This window comes from Thamnophis sirtalis, unplaced genomic scaffold (genome assembly GCF_051295495.1).
Source record: "Thamnophis sirtalis isolate CommonGarterSnake01/CBP01778 unplaced genomic scaffold, rThaSir2_p1.2 scaffold_3, whole genome shotgun sequence".
In the NCBI taxonomy this organism is placed as follows: Eukaryota; Metazoa; Chordata; class Lepidosauria; order Squamata; family Natricidae; genus Thamnophis; species Thamnophis sirtalis.
In genome coordinates this window covers 44,124,390-44,146,698 of record NW_028261383.1, presented here as the reverse complement: position 1 = coordinate 44,146,698, position 22,309 = coordinate 44,124,390, and positions in this window count along the sequence as shown.

Genomic DNA, 22,309 nt, shown 5'->3' with positions numbered 1-22,309 from the left:
ACTTCCATCAAATCCATCAATACAAGAAGCTTTCTGGAGTTATGTGGCCTATCGCAAGCTGTAAAATGTTCAAACTTGCCTAGAAACATGACTTACTGAACACTTGTGATTTATTTCTGATTATACAGTAGATATAGGGACACAGTGGCTCAGTGGCTAAGATGCTGAGCTTGTCAATCAGAAAGGTCAGCAGTTTGGTGGTTCGAATCCCTAGTGCTGCGTAACAGAGTGAGCTCCCATTACTTGTCCCAGCTTCTGCCAACCTAGCGATTCGAAAGAATATAAAAATGTAAGTAGAAAAATAGGAACCACCTTTGGTGGGAAGGTAACAGCTCTCCATGTGCCTTCAGCATTTAGTCATCCCAGCCACATGATCACAGAGACGTCTTTGGACAACGCTGGCTCTATGGCTTTGAAACAGAGATGAGCACTGCCCCCTTGAATTGCAAAGGATTAGCAAATATGTGTAAGGGGAACCTTTGCCTTTATACGGTAGATATCTGGAATTGTATTGCTAGAACATATTGCTTAGTCATATAATAAATGTTTGAATGAATTCAGACTTGTGTATCCAGTATGTTGCTTCCCTATAAGAACTGCTAAGCATCTTTTTTTTTCTCAACTTGAGATATGGAATGTGAAGATGATGTTCTCACAATTACTCTGTTATAAAATCTAGCCATAATGTTTCCTGTTAACAAAACCCACCTGCCATTTTTATTGAACTATAAGTTGCATTTAGCAAATATGATTAAGTTTTTGTCCTTGTAGGTGCAACCTGTTGTTTGGTTTCTTAATTAGCATGACTAGAATAGAATCTGACTTTGAAAACCAGCATCGCAGACCCTAGGAAAAAAAAAAGAGTTATATTCAGATTTGTAGAAAGCATGGAAAATCTATTTCATTCTATGGCCTTGAGCTTATTACAAAATCACTGTGCTATCATGCTAATAGGAAGCATGTTATCTTATGAGGAAGAACCTGAAAAGCAGGCCATATTTATTTAATATCCAAGAACCCATAAATGTATAGAATAGAACTTGCTTATACATATTGAAGCTCTATAATAATAATGTTTTATTATTTTAGAAAGTTAAATTAGCTTAAAACAAAGAAGAAAGGCAGCACAGGGAAAATGGAATACAAGGGGCCCTCAGTGATATTATCTGAAGATTTGAAAGAAGTAATTGAATGAAGGATAACAATTCTGCAGGAAATGACTAAGGCATGTCTCCCTATATCAGCATGAATGAAAGCATGCTTGCACAAGAATTTCTGTTTAGGTTGATGAAGCAAACAGTTGTGCAGAGCTGAATAACTCTGGTGTGTGGTATCAATAAGCTAAGGATGATCCTTAGTTCTGGAACTAAGGAAAAATTTCCTGACAGTTAAAACAATCAATGGAATAACTTACACCCCAGATATGGATGCTTCATCACTGGAAGTTTTCAGTAAAAATTGGAAAGCCATTTGTCTGGGATGGAATAAGGACTCCTGCCTTTAGGGTGTTGGACTAGAAGACCTCCAAAGTCATTTCCATCTCTATCATTTTATGAGAATTCTATGACCCTGCATAGAAATAATAAATCTTGTAAAAAATGACACCTCCAAAGGTGCTGTAAACTAACTGCTAACACAAATACATACCTGGAATGAATTCTGAGATGCATCAGTTCATGATCTGAATAAGATGCTCTTATTCAGTCATTAGTCATAGGGTTTCCTTGATTTTGACATAATGGGTATTCCATTACTGGAGGCTTTCAAGAAGAGACTGGACAGCCATTTGTCTGGAATGGTATAGGGTCATGTATTTGTGCAGGTGATTGGAGTAGATTGGAATGGTATAGGGTCATGTACTTGTGCAGGTGATTGGAGAAGACCTTCATGGTGTCTTCCAACTCTGTTATTCTCTTCTGTTTCTCCCAGACATGAGGCATCCAGGCGCTATCTTAGTCATTTTGCGATCTGTTATGCCTGAGGTTAATCATAGTCTCATATAAAATGAATACTAGACAACCCAGTGGATCATCATTTCAGAAATATTCAGAATTAAACAGAGAATGACCATGGCAGGCATAAAATCAAAGGGAGTGGAAATGACTTGTGTCGTTTCCCCATTGAACTTTCTTGTGGGAAGTTGGCTATGAGAAATGAAAATCCTTTCCCTTCCTTTCCCAGCAGGCAAATAAATGGCTACTGATAGTGAGGGAGGAAGCAAGGGATTGCACAAGTGCCCAGTGCAGCACAAGGGAAGAGGAACTGGGTGAGGAAGACTTACCCACCTTCCAGGTTCTCCATTGACTTTCTCCATGCGAGCTTCCTAGGCAGGAGGTAGCAAGTCCAAAGCCTGTTGTTTGGTGTTGGAGGGAGGGAAAAACTAGTGGAGACTTGAGGAGTGGATGAGACTTTGCCAGTGGAAAGAAAGCAAGGAGCTTCTTCATCTGGCTTCTCCATTGATTTGTCAGGAAACATTCAAAATTAAGAGTGTGTAAGCACTGCTGGACAGTGATGATGCTAAACAATAGCCAACCAGCAGTGCTTGAAGAGGCAAAGAAAAATCCCCAAAGTTCATTCCCTTGGGAATAAGGCAAGCTGACATTCTGTAAGTTAGCCCATTTGAGAAATCTTTGTTGACAAAATTTTGCCCTATGATGCAGTGCTTCACCCAATTGAAGGTTGCAATATACAGTATGAAACAGATACAAATGTTTTACTAGTATATTGATGCACCAAAATCCTATGTGTTATATTAGGATCCATGTCAAGTAGTATAAGGCTCTGGTTTATTTGGTTCTGTAAATGCCTCTTGATCAAAATTATTGCTAGGGCATCACCATGCACTGAAGGATTTCAACATGTCCTACCTGGATATTTTTCTGTGTTACATTTGCTGTAATATCCAGAGCATTCCACACACATGGAAATAAGCCATGGGGACAGTAATTACAGTCATCTGTGGTGCATAATATTAGGATAATATTAGACAGTAAGTGATATTTCTCAATATGACAAAGGCAGTTATTCCTTCCTACGGTTGACACCATGAAGGAAAAAGTGGATGCATCTACTTCAAACTGTATTTTCTCTTACCATTTGTTCATAAAACTTGTATGCATTTATATAACAAATGTATTTAACTTCCAAAACCTCTTGATTTTCATTCAACCCCATTATAAAATATCAACAACAAGCAGGAAACACAAAAATACATAAGGGGATCAATCATCATCAAAAAATGAAACTAACCAAGTAGCAATTGTGCACTCAGAATCCCATTAGCAATCAAAGGATCACCTCCTCCTAAACTAAGTGGCCTTAGAGGTGACAACTGGCCCCTTGATCCCCATTTGACAACTGATCAGCCACCGTTTCAGTTCTCCAGGCACCCACATATATCAGGATAACCCATCATTACTGCATTTTGTACCAGCTGTAGCTTCCAAATATTCTTCAAAGCAACCTCATGTAGAGCACATTACAATCTGCTAAGCAGGAAGTGTCTGTGGCATGAGTGACCTTCAGAAAGTCCTCCCATCCTGAAAGGTTGCTAAATGAGGACAACCTTTGGTTAAGATTATAACCAGAATTATAAGATTATAAGATTAGAATTATATTTTATATATTTTTTCAAACTTTGTACTAACCTAATCTACTTTTGGTATCTTTAACGAAGTTTATTTTGTTTCAATCCTAAAATTGATCAGTGACCTTCCATCAGCCACCTGAGCTTGGCTGAGCCACAGACTCTTAAAGTTTTCGTTTGGTTTCCCCTTTTACATTTAGCCATGATGAGGCAAGGCTTCAATCCGCTTCTGGTTCCTCGGAGGGCTGGTATGGAAGGCTAAAACTGATTTATAACAAAGGGGGGTCACAGCAAAGGGGCCTATAGGCACGGTTACTTCAGAACTGAAGGACCTCAGAGGAAGAGGCTAGTTCTACTCTGAAGGTGCCTTTTTTCTCATTACACTTCTCAAGGGGAAATACAACAGTGTTCAAAATAATTAGAACTGCAGAAAAAACAATGGCAACCAGCCTGCCCTCCATTGAGGACCTGTATACTGCACAAGCCAGAAAGAGGCCATAAACTGTTTAAACTTCTTCCCTCAAGATGATGCTATAGAGCATTGCATGCCAAAACAACCAGAGACAAGGACAGATTTTCCCCACATGCCATCACTCTACTAAACAACTAATTCCCACAACACTGTCAAACTACCTAATAGGGTTGTATTACTATTAACCTTCTCATCTTTTCTATCACCTATCGCTTATCTTCTTATGACTATACCTTTGTTTCTTGTATCTTACAATTTATATTAATTGTTTTATTAAGTATCCTAGTATCATTTATGTTGATCACTTATTTAGTATCCTATGACTATCACTGACTGTTGTTTCTTATGATTTATTATGAATGTATTTTATGATTATAATCATGATTTATCACTTTTTGCTTGTGTGAGCTTATGCACTGGAGACAAATTCCTTGTGTGTCCAATCACATTTGACCAATAAAGAATTCTATTCTATTCTATAAATAAACAATGCCACCTTTTTCATGTTTTAACTGGGAAGTGGTCATCTTGATATTTTCAGCAAAATATACTTAATGTTTATTTAGAAATGAATGGCAAAAAAGACAGTCTTTGGGCTTAAGAACAAGCTATTATCTAAATTCTTCAACAGTTACATCTAAAAATGGTTCTTTACAGGTTATTGGTCGAAAGACCACAAAATTACCAGACCTGTCCAGGAAGCAAACATTAGAAAGGAAATAAGTGTGCTTTTAAAATTATTTATTTGTATGCTTCTTTTCTTATTTTTTTACAAAAAACTCAAAGTGGCGAACGTATCCAACATATCTTCTTCCTCCTATTTTTCCCACAACAACACTGTGAGGTGGGTTGGGCTGAAAGAGATTGACTGGCTCAAGATCACTTTCATGGTTTCATGGCTTTTATGGTTAAAATGGGACTAGAACTCACAGTCCCTTGATTTCTAGCCTGGTGCCTTAACTACTAAACCAAACTGTATTTAAGTTGGTTCTAAGTGGTTCTAAGGACATTGAACATTTTTAATAATGAGATAAAAAGAAAGATTGAAGATTCCTTGGCTTAAATTTAGAAAACAAAATTTTGGTTGACTGGAGCACCATTTAGGGAACTTTGGGTATCAGAGAGAATGCCCACTTGGATATTCCTCTGAAATAATGGACAAATCCATCACATCTGAAGGAGCCCAAATAAGGCAATTTTGCAATTATGTTAAAGTATATTACATTTACAACATTTGCATTACTATATCACAAATAAGCTGAGAGTTTAAGTGCCAAAATATGCCCACCCAAATCACGTTCATCTTATCTGCAGATGGGTTTATCTGTGAGTACTATACACACACACACACACCAGTGGTGGGTTTCAAAAATTTTTGGAACCTCTTCTATAGGTGTGGCCTGCTTTCCGGGTCCACTGGTGGAACCTCTTCTAACCGGTTGGGTAGATTTGACAAACCGGTTCTACCGAATAGGTGCGAACTGGTAGGAACCCACCTCTGACACACACACACACACACAGACACACACACATGATTGGCTGTGTGGCTGTATCATGATTGGTAGATTGGTGCTAATTGGTGCTGGCTGTGTGTCTGTTGTTTTGTGTTGTAATGGCCTGGGTGGTGGGTGGGGCTCATTTGTTTACCAGGGCTGGTTTCCAGATGTCTGGCAGGCAGGAGGCATCGTCACATTTATTCATGTTGTGGGGGTGTTTCTCTATTTCGATAGCTTCCATAATTATTCTCTTGTTGAAGTGTTCAGTTTTGGAGATTAATTTGGTTCCTACAAAATTAATTTCATGTCCTGTAGCTTTAAGGTACTGGAAAACTGCGTTCTTGTGTTCTGCGATGCGTGCATTTATTCTCCTGTTCGTTTGTCCTATGTATGTTGCAGGGCAGATTTTGCATGGTATTTCGTAGAGTCCTTGGTTTTCTAGCTGGATTTTGTATTTCTTAAGATGTTGGCTATTTTTTGGTCAGTGTTGAAGACTGTCTTGATATTGTGTTTGTGGAGAATTTTGCTGATTTTATCTGTGGTGCCTTTGATGTAAGGGAGAAGGGCGATGCCGTTGTCCTGTTCTGTGTCTCAGTTTATTGGGGGAGTCTCCCTTTGGATTATATATATATATAAATACTACTATTATGGTCGGAAATAAGCCCATACGTGGATAAGCAGACTCCTAAATGTTTAACCAAAATATCATGAAAAATGGGTATTAGCAGGTGGCTCATATTTCATGCTATTTTGGTTAAAAAGTCAAGGATCAGTTTCTCCATGGGTGGGCTTGTATGCCAGCATATATGGTAATTTACATCATTTGGATAATAATGTCATTATATAAATGATGGAAATCACTGTAAGTACAGTTCTTTCAGGTTTTAATAGATATTCCAAAATTAAAAATGGTCCTTCTTCAAATGATCCGATAAATCAAGATTATACTGGAAGTATAATCAGCATCTGTTCTTATGGAAAAGTTGTTTTTCTTTTTTCTTTTTATAAAGAACAACATACAACATCTGGTCTTTGTTTCACCCAGGTTTCATGGTTATAATAAAATATCCAAAACTGCTATGAGCAATATCCATGTTACTGATTCTATTTAATCCCCATAGTGTCCTTAAAGGTTTCACTTAAATAAATAATCATTAATTGTTCTTTTGAACGGCCCCATTGTCAAACAACCCTCGGACCCTTTCAGTTATCCAATTAAGTTCACATGGCATTTTGTTTAATGCCATAGAATGACAAATATTCTCTTGATCTCTTTCCAAATATAAATCTTAGTAATATGTAACTTTGGGTTTGCTATATATGCTATCTTTAATTCTACTCTCCACCCAGTTTTTTTCTATGCCAATTCCTTAATTAAAGAAGCTTGTGCAATAAGAACATTGCTAAGCCATGTTGCACGTATATGAACCAATGCACAGTTAGGGAGGATTTAATAAAGGTAGCTGACAAGGTAATTGTTAAATAATATGTATGCATCATCACAACTCAAATACACAAAGTCTTTAATTGTTTTTTGGCATCCAAAGAAAGGCGGGAAAATGCTGAACTAACAGACAACATGTAATCCATCTGTGTTTGTTTTGGTGCATCCTGGATTTGTGGAAGATATTGGCAAGAATTGTTGCCTGGGGTACGGTGACCTTTGCACACCCGTTGAAGTAATAGCTCACAAGACTAAAAGCGTGTAAAACAAGAAGGCTGCTTGTCTTTAGATGATGACCTGGATCACTTTAACCATGTGGGAAAAATGTGTTCAGATAAAAGCAACAATACCATTAGCACTTTTAATTATAGCTAGATTACTGGGGGGGAGGGGCATTATCCACTGAGCAAAGTTCACATTATTGAAAACCTTATCAGCTGCCATTCAGTGAATGGTCTGGCTAGTAACATCATTGGTGGAATTTTCTCGGCACATTCATTCATGTTGTTTGTCTGTCCATTCAGCTGGATCTTAATCCCAAACCACAATAGCAGTTTCATTCAGTTCTTCATTATCACACGGTGCTTAAATCACTTCCTTGCCAGAACGGCCTGGTTTTTATGTTCTGGGTTATTTGGCACAAGTTTCCGATACAGCTGGCTGTGACTTAAATAACTCTATGCCAAAATAATCCAGTAGGAACCTAAGGTGCTCTTTCAGTTTTTATAACCTTGTGAACGACTCTTACGGATCGCTTCACTTCTCCTGTTTTTAGTTTTGTTTAGGATATGGAAGCCCTGTTTTGTCCTCCTTTAGCAACAAAATATCTTGGACTGGGCCAAGATTTCCTACTACTTTTAACTGAATGTATTTATTCTAATTTATTAATTTATTTGTATCCCGCCTTTATGGTGGTGGCACAGTGGTTGGAATGCAATATTGAAGGCTAACTCTGCCCCCTGCCAGGAGTTCAATTCTGACTGACTCAAGGTTGACTCAGTCTTCCATCCTTCCAAGGTTGGTAAAAGGAGGACCCAGATTTTTTTTGGGGGGGGGCAATATGCTGACTCTGTAAACCACTTAGAGAGGGCTGTAAAGCACTGTAAAGTGGTATATAAGGGATATTGTTATTTCTATTGCTATTATTTTTATAAATAACTCAAGACATACCGAATACACCTATTTTCCCCACAGCAACAATCCTGGGAGATCAATTGGGCTAAGAGGGAGAGACTGGCCCAAAGTCACCCAGCCAGTTTTTATGCCTAAACTGGGACTAGAACACACAGTCTTCTGGTTTCCAGCTTGATGCTTTAACCACTCTATTGTTCAATGAATAGACTTCAACAATATGCAGAAATATGATTTTGTTAAATCACTGACTATGTTCACTCAGTGTCCATCATTTACTGAGATAGGCAGGTAAAGAAATCAGACAAACAAGCAAATAAATGTAATGGTTTATAAATCACTATAGCTGGAGCCACAACGGCTACAGCCATTATATCCACAAAGCCAGCGCAGCTAAGAGGCCTTGTGGATAAACTGCCCCTTCTTCATTTCTATTCTCTTATCTTCCAGGTTGTAAGATGAGAGTAGCAGTCAGTACTCCTGCACAGATTAGAGAGAAGAGTTGCCTTTTTTCCCTCTATTCATTACTAGCCCTACCAAACAGGAGGCTGACTGTTTTAAATATGTAGGTCACTGTAGCAGTCTTGGAATAATTGTTTCTTCCCATTCTTATATGGTATTTGCTGATCACAGTAAAAGTAAGAAAAGAATGGAAGAGAAATAGACAAAGAAAACCCCCTACCTTTCATTGATTGCTAACACTTCCTCCATTCCTTCCTTCCTCGCCATAAAAGGGATGGAAAGATTATATAAATGTTTTCAATATGAGATTGATTAGGAAAGGATATCAATTACCTTGGGGGCTTTTTGGGTGGGTGGAAGAGAATAGAACAATTGTAAATTAAATCAGGAAATAGGTTGCCCATCTGTGAAGTATTCCCTGGAGGAATGAGGCAGGAGGCTCCTGAGGTAAGTTAGCAGCACTTTATTAGAACAGATCTGTACAGTCGGCCTATCACCAGCCAGAAGCCCAAGGAGAGGCGTGTAGAGAGTAAAGTGCTGACCATACAAATAATCGTGGAATTTTTTAATCCCGGACAAGGCAGCCAAAGCCTCCTTGTCAATCTGGCTGTAGTTCCTCTCAGCCGAGGAGAGTGTCTGGGAATAAAAAGCCACGGGGGCCTCTGAGCCATTGGGAAGGACGTGGCTCAGAACAGCCCCCAGACTAATGGGGGAGGCGTCACATGCTAACATCAGTGGGCAACCTACCAAACAGGAGGCTGACTGTTTTAAATATGTAGGTCACTGTAGCAGTCTTGGAATAATTGTTTCTTCCCATTCTTATATGGTATTTGCTGATCAGCATGGCTTTGACAGCCGCGAACGCATGCTCTTTGTGTCTGCCCCAGCGCCAGGCCATGGATCGGTCAAGCAAACGATGCAGCAGCTCGGCTAGTGATGTCTTGTGTGGCAAGAAAGGCGTGTAGAAATTTAAAAGGCCAAGGAATGCTTGCAGCTCTGCCTTGGAGGTGGGTGCAGGGGTGTTCCGAATGGCAGTTACTTTAGACGGAGTGGGGTGGATTCCCTGGGCATCAATCATGAAGCCCAGGAACTCCACCTTAGGCACAGCAAAGGAGCATTTGAGACCTGCACCCCTGAAATGGTCGAGGACCTTCCGTAGTACTTTGATGAGTCCTGAGTGGCTGGTAGCAGTGATCAGGACATCATCAAAGTACGGGATGACACCTGGGAGCCCATGGAGCAGCCGCTCCATGAGGCTCTGGAAGATCCCCGGGGCAACGGAAACGCCGAATTGGAGGTGGCAACAATGGAAAGCCCCATGGTGGCTAACAATGGTCTGGGCGGCTGCCGCATCATCATCCACCGGGAGCTGCTGGTAGGCCTGCGCCATGTCCAGTTTGGCAAAGGTGCAGCCCCGCCCCAAGGAATGGAGCAAGTGCTGCACCACAGGGACTGGATAGGAGTTTGCCTGGAGACCAAGGTTGATGGTGGACTTGTAGTCAGCGCAGATCCTGATGGACCCGTCGGCCTTGACAGGGACCCCAATTGGGGTCTCCCATCATGAGTGGTGGCCCTGCTGATGGCGGGGTGGCTGGTTCCGCAGCGGGGCAGGTGGGGCGTAGGATGACTGGGATGACTTGGCCTGCGCAGGAAGTGGCAGAGTGGCCCGGCAGACTTGCGTCAGGTGCCCCTTCTTGTTGCAGCGGCGGCATGCGAATGCTTTAAAGGGGCAGGACGCCTGGGCATGGTGCCTCTGCAGTTAAGGCAGGCAGCAGATGCCGCAGTGGCGCAGATTAGCACTTGTGGCTGCCGCCTAGGAATGGCTCTCAGTTGGTCGACCTGGTCTCCGTCGTCCAGGTCAGGCAATGGGACTAGCTCGTCTATCAGGCAGGCCTGTGGTGAAGGCGGCGGAGGCGGAGGCAGGAATCTGGCCATCTCGATCGTCAACTGTTCTGACAGCTCCGCTGCCTTAGCTTCATCAACGGCTTGAGGCAGGGTGATGTCCGCCTTAGTGAGCAGCCACCGCTTGAGGCGAATGTCCCCCACTCTGCAAATGAATTGCTTGACCAGGTTGTCATCCAGGTCAGGAAACTCACACTGGATGGCGGCAACTCTGAGGGATTGAAGGAACTGACTGACCGATTCAGTTTCCTTCTGCACGCACTGGCAGAAGGCATAGTGGTGTACTATCTTAGATGGTGTAGGGGCATAATGGTTTTAAGCCTGGCCATTAGCTCGTCTCAGCTCAGCTCGTAAACGGGTCTCGGACCTGCAAAAGAATGGGCTGTCCTGAACATTTCGGGACCGCAGGGACTCAGAAAAAAACTGCACTTTCATGCTTGCGAGTATCCCTGCCTGTTGTTGGCTATTAGAAAGCACTCGAAACGCTCCAGGAACCCGGCCCACGACTCGCCGGCGGTTCCAAAAGGAGCGAGCGGGGGAATAGCAGCCATAGTTTGACACGGTTAAGTCTCTCGGCAGCACGGAGAGAGAAAAAATGAATTATTTGTTTCTGTCTAGGCTGTTGCTCAGGGCCTGTACATCCCACCAGCTCATTGCCAGTGAAGTATTCCCTGGAGGAATGAGGCAAGAGGCTCCTGAGGTAAGTTAACAGCACTTTATTACAACAGATCTGTACAGTAGACAGGCTAGCGGTAGATCGGGACTCCGCCCTGCTTGACAGCTATTTATACGGAGCTGTCAAGCAGGGAGGCCAATAGGCGCAAGTCTGACAGCCCGCACTCAGCCATGCCGCGCCTTAGCCAATCAGGCGTGGCCTGGCTGTTGCTGGCTGTCAGTCGTAGCCTCAAGGACTATACAATCTGTAGTCCAGAATTCTTTTCAGCTTCCTCTTGTGGTTTCAGTACCTTTTAGTTTGGAAGCTAAAAGGTTCCATCGTAAATGAGGAAGCCATTTTCAGGATCAGCTTTCTGAATGCTTGTGGCAAAAAATATCCAGGCCACAGATAAACTGCACTTGTTTAATAGTTGTAGCTACAGAGCTTGTGACCTAGAATGAAATGACATGATATACACACATTCAGAATAACAACAACAAAAACACTTCTGGATTTTGTACTCTTGTGTGTTTGGGGGGGAATGAAACATTGATGTTGCATTTTGCGGATTAGATACATTTCTTGCTATTGAAATGGCTAGTACACATTAGCATGTAAAAATAAAAAGCTGAGGCTATATGGTTATTATCTTATTCTACAGCACTAATGGGACACGGTGGCTCAGTGGCTAAGATGTTGCGCTTGTCGATCAGAAAAGGTTGGCAGTTCAATGCTTCGAATCCCTAGTGCCACGTAACGGAGTGAGCTCCCGTTCCTTGCCCCAGCTTCTGCCAACCTAGCAGTTCAAAAGCATGTAAAATGCAAATAGAAAAATACGGACCACTTTGGTAGGAAGGTAACCATGCATGACAATCAGCTGGCTGGCGCACATGTGCACACCGGAAAATGGAAGACTAGCTCTTCCAATTTCCAGAAATGTTGTACACATAAAGGCCAGTTGATCGTTGTGTGTGCATGCACATCAGAAACCCCGAAGAGGAATGGGCAATGCCATGCATGCCAGGTGACATGGCTCCGCATGCCACTGCGGGCTCGCCATCATGGCTCTCAAGTGTTAGCATTCAGTGTATTTCATGACTACTGGTTCTATGAGGCTTGATGTTTGATCCTAAAAGGTAGAAGCTTTTCACTTCAGTATCTTCATTTATATGATTGGTCATTAGTTTGGTCTTTTTTATATTTCTCATACCGTATTTTTCGGAGCATAAGATGCACCTTTTTCCCTCAAAAAAGAGGTTGAAAATCTGAGTGCATCTTATACATTGAATACAGCATTTTTTGCCTCCTGAAACCCCACCCGTTCACCAAAATGGCCGCGCATTGCCTTTAGGAGGCTTATAGAGTACTCAGGGGGCTGAGGAGGGCAGAAATGAGTGAAAAACGGGCTGGTTTTTTGGTCATTTCCCCCCCCCAGCCCCCAGGAGTACTCTATAAGCCTCCTAAAGGCTATGCATGCCCTCTTTTTTTTACATAAAATGGGCCCGTTTTTGAAAAAAGGACCGTTTTTTGCTCATTTTGGAGTGGGGAACACCCCCCAGGAGTACTCTACAAGCCTCCTAAAGGCTATTCATGCCCTTTTTTTGGAAGAAAAAGGGGCCCATTTTTGCGAATTTGCATATTTCGACTTCTTTTTGGTATTCTTTGGCACTCTCAATTATCCAACATGCATCAACAACAATATCCTTCTTCCCTTGGCCTTTTCTAAAGCCTTGAATATCTGGCATCGTCCTTTCCATATAGGGTTCTGTGTTTGGCAATCCAAAGCATTATTTTTGCTAACATGTTAACTGAATTAACTTCCTTGCATTGATCTTCCTTATCTGATAGCCCTCCCAGATATTTTGGACTATAGTTTTGATGTTCTCTAATAATAGGTCATTTTGCTTGGAATTATGGGAGATATAATAAAAACAAAAACCGCTGGGGAAATATCATTTGAAAATGATAGCCATGTCTTACTTTACAGTGTATAAAAAGAATGGAATATAAGAAGTTTGTACTTCCCTGAGTGGAAAAGGTTTCAAATTCATTTATGAATATATATTTTTTTAGTGAAAGAGAATGTATTACACCATTTTGTTCCTATCTCTAATATTTCAATTAGAAAATAAGGTATATTTTCTTGGCATCATTCTCAATATGTTCACATTCACATATGTCAGAAGTACAAATTGCTTTTCAAATGAAAATGTATCCACTGGGGGCTCTTCATCATGTAGACTTTGCATATACACACTTAATCATGCAGATTAAATAATTAGGAACAGAACCTGAATGAGTAATGTAATTGAGAAATGTTTACCTGATTATGGATATTTTTACATTTTACCATTTCAAAGGCTTTATGAGTTTTGACCCCAGAGATTAGAGCTTTTCAAGGATCTATGTGGTCCATATGCTTCATGAATTGTTTATCAGAATGTTGCATGGAGTTGTGTTTCCCAGAATATCAGATCATAAGGCTAGGCAGTCAAAAAAAAAACACCAATTAAGTTTACACCTGACAGTGAAGCAGAAGGTGGAGAGAAACTTAGAAGTCCAGAAAAGGAAAAATGATATTAAATATTTTTTTAAAAAAAAATAACATATGTTTTGTTCTTTGTTTCACTGTGTTGCAGAACTGTTTGGGAATGTAGATAGATAGATAGATAGATAGATAGATAGATAGATAGATAGATAGATAGATAGATAGATAGATAGATAGATAGATAGATAGATAGATAGATAGATAGATAGATAGATGATAGATAGATAGATAGATAGATAGATAGATAGATAGATAGATAGATAGATAGATAGATATTAATGTGTATGCTCTTACCTATAGGATCTGTCCATCAACTTGAGGCACTTTCTCAGAGTCAACTCATTTCTTCTGACTCTCCATGGGCATCCAAAAACATCAAGATGGCAGGTACAACTAAGCAAATGTTACATCTTTTTTAGATGTGTGTAATGCACACAGGACACATTAAAGGCAGGTTGAGGGGTTTGATGGCCAAGTTGGTATCATTCACTATTTCCCTGTGGGCATCTCTATATGTCTATCCAAACATAGAATATCAAGTACAGCTCATTTAAGTATTGTTGGAAGAAATATATATTTGGTTCAGTTCTAAGTGGGGGGAAAGACACTGGAAACATTGAGGCTTATTGGAAAGATGGTTTATTGATTGAACAGGATCACATGGATTTGAGGTTCTGGGCAGCTGAACACATGAGGTGATGAGTGAGGTTTATTTATACCCTCTCTTGGGCCTTGCTCTTGAACTTCCTGTTCCTGTGGCATGAACATATATTCTATTGGTTGCTGTAGAGGTCATAGCTAACTTTTTAGGTTGTCTGAATTAACTTTGATTGAAGGCTGGACTCTCTGAGGTAATGTAATGAGGAGGCTTATGTCCTTAAAGGGTGTTGGGCCATTCCTATTGTGTCTTAATGGCTTTCCTAGTTTGGATCTTGAGTGAGGGCTGATCCTACCATTCTATCTAATTCTGCCTTTGTTCAAAATATCCTGTCTTGAATGAATTACTAAATCTGCATTTCTAAAAGCTAGCCTCATCTTAGTATCTGCTTGGGGACAGGGAACCATGGTTCTGAATTTCTGTCTCCCTTAAGACATCTATTCTCTTTTAGTGGAAATATAATATTCTGCCTTTTTAATATTTCCTAAAATATTTCATTCTTCTAAGAGGGGTAGGTGCTACACCTGCACTATATTTAATTTTTAGGCCACACGCTTACATCCATGACACATGTTCATGAATGGCTTTCTGCTAAACTCTAGTAAAGGTAAAGGTTCCCCTTGCACATATGTGCTAGTCATTCGCGACTCTAGGACCTGGTGCTCATCTCCATTTCAAAGCTGAAGAGCCAGTGCTGTCCGAAGACATCTCTGTGTTCATGTGGCCGGCATGACTAAATGCCGAAGGTGCACAGAATGCTGTTACCTTCCACCAAAGGTGGTTTTTAGTTTTCTACTTGCATTTTTTACGTGCTTTCGAACTGCTAGGTTGGCAGAAGCTGGGACAAGTAACGGGAGCTCCCTCCTTTAGGCAGCGCTAGTGATTCGAACCGTCGCACTGCCGATCTTTCTGATCAACAAGCTCAGTGTCTTAGCCACTGAGCCACTGTGTCCCTTTTCAGCTCTAGTAGTTGTAGGAAGTTTATTTGATTGCTCGTTTACATTTCAAATTTCTAGGCCACCCAATTCCAAAGAAATGGACTAGTTGTTCCTGCCTTAATGCACAATAGACATTTAGAGCTGCCAGTTCTTTTCCACACTATTTTAAGCCATGTTCTTCAGCAAATCATTCAGAAGACTTTACTTCTTTTCATGCAGTATGAAAATAAAGCAGAATGTTAAAGCAGTGCAAAATAATAATTCAAGAATCCGGCCCTGGGCATCCTTTAAATGTTCGACAAGGTGAACGTTCCTCCTTCCCCTTCATATTAACATTCCCTCCCCATTCATAATAATTGATTATTCCTCTCATTCCCTCTCCATTTTAGCACCCCAGGAACCTAATGAAATTAGTCCAGCCAGAAAGTAGAAAAGACTGGTTAAAATATTTGTCAAATGGCTCCAATAGTTATATAACTAATTGCAGTAATCAGTAAAATGGATGCCCACAAACAAGCACCATAAAGAACCACTATTTCTTCATAATTATATACAGCAGTTATTTGACTGCATGTTATGAAATAGTGTCTGGCAATTTAAACAATGAAGAAATGCTTCTGTTTTTTTTTTAATTTGCTTTAAGCGGTTCTCACTTTCTTTTTCTTTTTTTTTCTTTTTTAAAAAGTACTTTTTTAAAAAAAAAAATCCTTATTACTTGGAAGACTCTTATTTTTATGTATATTTTGGTCACACTTCCCAAGTTTCCAGCACCAAGTTGAGGACAAATAACCCCATACTGCAAATTTAAACACAAAAGGAATGTCTCAGAAAATACTCAATTTTCATTGCTGCAGTTCATCTTCAGAAAATAGCATTTCATTCAGTGGGTTTTTCCCTTTTCTTTCTTTCTTTGTCTACTTATTTGAGGCCTTTTCGGGGGCCTGGAAAGATAAATTAGTCTAATTTAGCCTGCCATTGTTTGTAGCAGTTAGGTTTTTTTTAATTACCACTGATGTAATCCTAGGAAACCAGGCTGCAATTCTTCAACAGGGATTAATGACCACTGTGGTAGCCAAGAGCTGAGAGGAAAACTAGAGACAGGTTAAACTCTCTGAAGTGCTTGTTAATCCTCAAACAACAGCTCAATACAGCTATTAACATGTTTAGCCATTTCAGAGGTCCCTGCAAATGGGTGCAGGGGTGGGAAATGGCTAGCAGTAATTGCTTTGTACAGCATTTGCCTTGAGCTTTGAAGAAAGGCCACTTCAAAGTGAAGGCACCTCACTCCTTTTGTCTTGTGACTTCATGTCAATCGCAAGAGCTCTAAAGAAACTTATTTGTGGTTTTAGGAACACTGGGGCTGTCAGCATCCCCAAACACTGGATGAACTCTAGCAGTAAATTGTTTCCAGCAAATCCTTGCCTCAGCTGGTTGCCATAGCATTAACTTTCAGCTTTGCATTTTTGCTGAACAAGTCTTTGATTACCAACTAAGCACCTATTGCTGGAATCACCTTGTTTTAAGGGTACACAATTTATTCATAGATAAAAGATGCCACCAAGACTGATCAGACAAGATCGTCATAGCTGTTTCTTCTTCACTTTCTCAGCACCTGATATGTAGATACATTTAATGGTCTACTGCATATATAATTCCTACTTTGGGGGTGGGGGAGAGGGATAAGCAATATGTCTAAAGTGCATATTTGAAAGCCAAACTGTTCAATTAAAATAGACAAAGTTTTATAAATGTTAAAATTATGTTTATTTGATTTTGATATAAGACTTTTAAAATACGAATGATTATTTTTAGGGAAGTCATTCTTACAATGCTACCACGTATGGATCCTCCAAAAATGGCATTTCCAAAGCTTAAAAGTAGCTAACTCTCTTCTCATCTCCAGAAACTTCCTCCAATGCTCACATAAGGAAATGTATTATGAAAATATAGAACAAATGTTAGGGAACTTTAGTAGAAGTCAAAACTATCTACATTAGAAGTGGCCAAGAGTTTTGTTTTCTCCCCCCTCCAATTAAATCCGAAATGAGTAACATGTAGATCTCAACATCATCTCTGATGTTGTCGAATTTTGTCAATCTACCCAGTATAACCAATAAAGGGTGTTGAGGAGATCTGAATTGGCTGTAATCTCAGCAGTGGTGGTATTCAGCCGGTTTGGTCCGGTTCAGGTGAACTGGTAGTGGTGATCTATATGAAACCCACCTCTGAATCTCAGTAGTAGATGCTATCTTGTTTAAAAGGCACATCTAATTCTTGCTGGAAGTGTCCTTTTCCCCCAGTATTCTCATGGAAGCTAAAGTGAAAAGGAATCCATGAGGCAGAATTGATGGAAATATTTTGTAATATGCTGATTTCATTTAGACAATAAGTTTTTACCAAACTAGATTGGGGAGAAAACATGGTTTAAAAGGGAAAGACCTCCCCAAGTCCTTGGGAAAGAATTTGAACCATCACTTAAGTCTCAACAACAACTTTTAGATATTACTGGGGGCTGTTGGGTTCTGGACCAACAAAGTCTCTCCAGAGCAAAGTGAGAGCTTCAGATAATCCATGTGAACACCTATATATGAGTAGATAACAGAAACAGATATTTTTGCAATTAGCTTCTAGTTGAATGGTTGGGGGGTCAGGGATTCCATCTTAGTTCATATTCATAACAAGGTCCTTTTTATGGACCAAAAGCTTGATTAAGTATTGTCTCTTAAATATTTTGGAATTAATTTTTTGCTGGTTTAGAAATGTTAAGAATGGCATGTCTTTATTGCATCCATAGTGTGTTTCCTTCTTTGTGAAATAGGTGTTACCTGAGTTTAAAGATTTGGAAAAACAATTGTTCTTTTTGGTGGCATAATCAACAAAAGGGGGTTCAAACTGATAGTTTTGAAAAGTTAAAAATGGACTGAGAGTCTAGATGGTTTTGAAGTGAAAATTTGTAATTAAATATAATGACCCTTTCTAGGGGAAACTCTGATTGCTTGGGTTTGCTGGAAAGATAATACAATAAGTAGAGGCTTCAAATGTTGGACACTAGAGGGAACCAGAAGAAGCTGAAGGTTACTTAAAGAAGAACACTCAAATTAGATATGTTAATGCAACATTTTAAAAAAATTAACAACAGATGCTTTTGTGAAGATTTGGGACTTATGAACCGAGTAAATAATTTTAAGAATATCATTGCTAGGTGATGGAAAAACACTGCTACAGAAAAAAAAATGCCAGATAAAATTGAAATTGATTTGGATGTTGATTTAAATATGATAAGCTATGAAACTGATATGCAAAAAAGATGACACACTACAAATGAAACTGACCAATGTCTTGAAAATAACATACAAGTATTAATTCAGAAGAGTGATTTCAATAATTTTTAATTGGGTTTACAAAACAGCTCTGTCAAAGCTTTGAAGTATTCCCTGCGAGGAGAAAAGGGAAAGTCAAAAGTTTTAGGACATTATTTTAAGGGATCAAAACATAATATTGTCAAAAGCACAGGGAAGGAATATAGAGTCAGATTATTTGATCAAGGTTATAAAAAGTTATGTCATTATTTCTGGTAGCCTTAATGAACTTTTGCTTACCAAGAATGAATGGCAAGTCTTTAAGTTTTGTTAATAGTTAAGAGAGGAGCTATGGGAAAAAGTGTATTTGTTATATCTTAAAAATGATAATTTATTATGTATTTTTGGATGAAAAGGAAAGTTGCTTCTTTTTTTCCCCTTCACTTTCTATTTTTCTTTTTATATTTTAGTAGCTTGTATTAATTTTTACTTTTCTAATTGTAATCTTAATTAAATTATTTGAAAAGAAGAGATTAATGTGGGTACAGGACAGTGGTGGGTTACCACCGGTATGCCCCAGTATGAGCGTACTGGTGCCTGCCGGGAGCACCGGGTACTGTTCCAGTACAGTGCTCCAGAGGCCCCACCTGCCCACCCTTACCTATATTTGAGCTCTTCTGGGATTCTACACATGTGCCTGGAGCATACGGTGCCTGCACGATGCTCTACTGAGCACCTGGAGTGTCACGGAGGCGTCGCAGAGTGTCGCAGACGGTAAGTACGCAGTGATGTGCGGTGAGGTTTATGGCTGGTGAGGCACTGACGTCATCACAATCTTTTTATTAAAATGTCTTTGTAATACAGGGAGTTTTAATAAAAGGCTTTGTGCCGTTTTGTCCGGTCCTTGCGCATTTCGAAAGGGTGGCAGGCAAGAGCATATTGTTGAGGACCATATGTGGTGACCACCAGTGGCCAACAACAACAAAAAAAGAGATTTTATTTGAGAGGGAACAAGGAGCCGTGGAGTTCCTTGTTGTGTTTTCCACAAGGGACGACAGTCCCTCCACGGGGTAGGGGGGGAGGAGAGGGGGAGATGATGATGATGATGATGATGATGATGATGATGATGATGATGATGATGATGATGATGACGACGACAACGACGACAATTAAGTATCAAAAGCCTTTTGAGTTTGACAATATAATATGTTATCCAAAATTATAAATAATCTTATTTTCAGATGCATTTTTTTGCCATCACTGTTATTTTCTTTTTAAAAAATCAGACTTGCTTCCAATTTGTGCCCTCTGGCAAACTACAATTTCCTTGGCAAGAGATCTAGCTTGCCATTGCTTTTGTCATAGGTCTGAGAAAGTTTCCTTCCTTCCTTCCTTCCTTCCTTCCTTCCTTCCTTCCTTCCTTCCTTCCTTCCTTCCTTCCTTCCTCTTTCTTTCTTTCCTCTTCCTTTCTTTCCCCCTGATTTGTTTCCCTCTCTTTTCCCTCTCTCCCATTCTCTCCTTCCAGCTCTCTTTCATTGCTCTTTCTCTCTTTCTTTCTCCCCCTTTCTTTTCATCTCTTCCTTGCGTGTGCAAGCAAAATACTTTTCTGGGTCGGGATCATGGTGGCGGGGACAGCGACTCCTTCCGCTCCCACCACGGAGAAGTGAATACCTGGCTGTGCTGTGGAGAAGAGCCACGCTGTGCAGGAGACTCCTTACCGCTAGACTCAGGTCAGCGCAAGCCACAGTCCCATTCCCCTCCTTCCTGAGCCAACATGAAGGGGACCGCGGCTCACGCTGACCTGAGTCTAGCGCTAAGGAGTGTCTTGCACAGCGTGGCTCTTCTCCGCAGCACAGCCAGGTATTCACTTCTCAGTGGCGGCAGCAGAAGGAGTAGCTGTCCCCACCGCCATGATCCTGGGGAATTTTGCTTGCACGTGCAAGAAAGAGAAGAAAGAGAAAAGGGGAGAAAACAGAAGAAAGAGAGAGAGATAGGGAGAAATGAAAGAGAGCTGGAAGGAGAAAATGGGAGAGAGGGAAAAGAGAGGGAAACAAATTAGAAAGAGAAGGGGGAGAGGGAGAGAGAAATGAAAGAGAGCTGAAGGGAGAGAATGAGAGAGAGAGAGAAAAGAGAGGAAAGCAAATCAGTGCTAAAAGCCACCCCCGTCCTCCCTCCCTTCCTCTCCACAACCTTCCCCCGAAAGCTTTTTCCCAAATAATACCAGCAGCCATTTCATCTCCACCAAAGTAGATTCATACAGACATGCATGCGCGCCACACACACGTACACCAAACAATAAAACAAAATAAAAAATGGCAGAAATGGAGAAAGAAGTGAGACCTCCAGAAAATAAAAGAAACAGGAAGCCGGCTCATCCCGTAAAAAGGGAAATCAATGAAGAGATGAAGGTACATCTCTGCGCTCCCCCTTTATTGTCACTGTATCGCAAACGAGAAGAGAAGAAAAGGGGGAGAGGGGTAGCTGCGGTGCCGTTGAGTCACAGGAAGAGAGAGCGCCCTCTACTATGAGGCAGGAGAACTGCGTGCCTCACCTACCTTGGGACTTTTTAGGCTTTTAAGCCTCGCTTAACTCTGCTTGAGCGATCATAAAACGCCTAAAAAGTCAGACTAGGTGAGGCATGCAGTTCTCCTGCCTCATAGTAGAGGGCGCTTTTTAGAGGCTTTTTTAAACAGGCAGTCATTCACAGTGAGGCAGCAGCTAGCTAGCCTCACCTCAGCACTCGCCTTTTTCCTTTTACATTTTTTTCTTTTCATGATGAGAGCGGTGATATTGCAGCAGATTGAGATTTGTAATCTACTTACGAAAGACCAGGACTTGAGACCACAAAGGTGAGAGAAACAGGTTTATTTGATGCATCGAGTTCAGCGTGCTCACACACCAAAATCTGAACTGCCTGGGCTCTGCCCAGGATGCTACTTTTATGCCGTGTTCCACACTGTGCATTCTCAAGGCATTTCCATACACGAGACAAGGATGACATTTCAAAAAACAGAAGTTCATTTGGAATGTTACAGCGAAGTACATAGGAAAAATACAAGAAAGAGCAGTTCCTATAATGTCTTAAGCTGTCAGCAGTTTTTACCTCTGTTCTATCTCTCACCCACGTCTGGCTTCCTGTGCCCCTCCTTTACAGGGTCTTGCCACACTGTTCAACACTATTTTTAATACTTATGAGGAAGTTGGAGAGAAAGTTCACTCAAGCTACAAGTCAAAGTTGGAACTCCAGGACACTAGAATGAAAAGCCAAGCTAATATGAATTTATAAGGTCCATTCTATTAAGACCACCTAACCTGGCCAGCCACTGGTGGGTTTACCTGTGCACCCCCTCCTGCATCAGTGAGGCTGTGCCTCACCTGCCTCACCTGACTGCACATCACTGAAAGTCATTTAAGTCATTTAAGTCATTTATTAAGATTTATAGGCCGCCCTTTTCCCTGAGGGGACTCAGGGCGGCTTACAATCACAAGGGAGGGGGGTGCAGTATCAAAAAACAAAACAAAATGTGAACAAAGAAAAATAATAAAACACAACTTTCATTCAGCAATCAACACTCGGGCGGGTGAATTGGGAACCTATCCCCAGGCCTGCTGGGAGAGCCAGATCTTGAGGGCTGTGCGGAAGATCTGGATGGTGGTGAGGGTACGGATCTCAACGGGGAGATCGTTCCACAGGGTCGGAGCTGCAACAGAAAAGGCT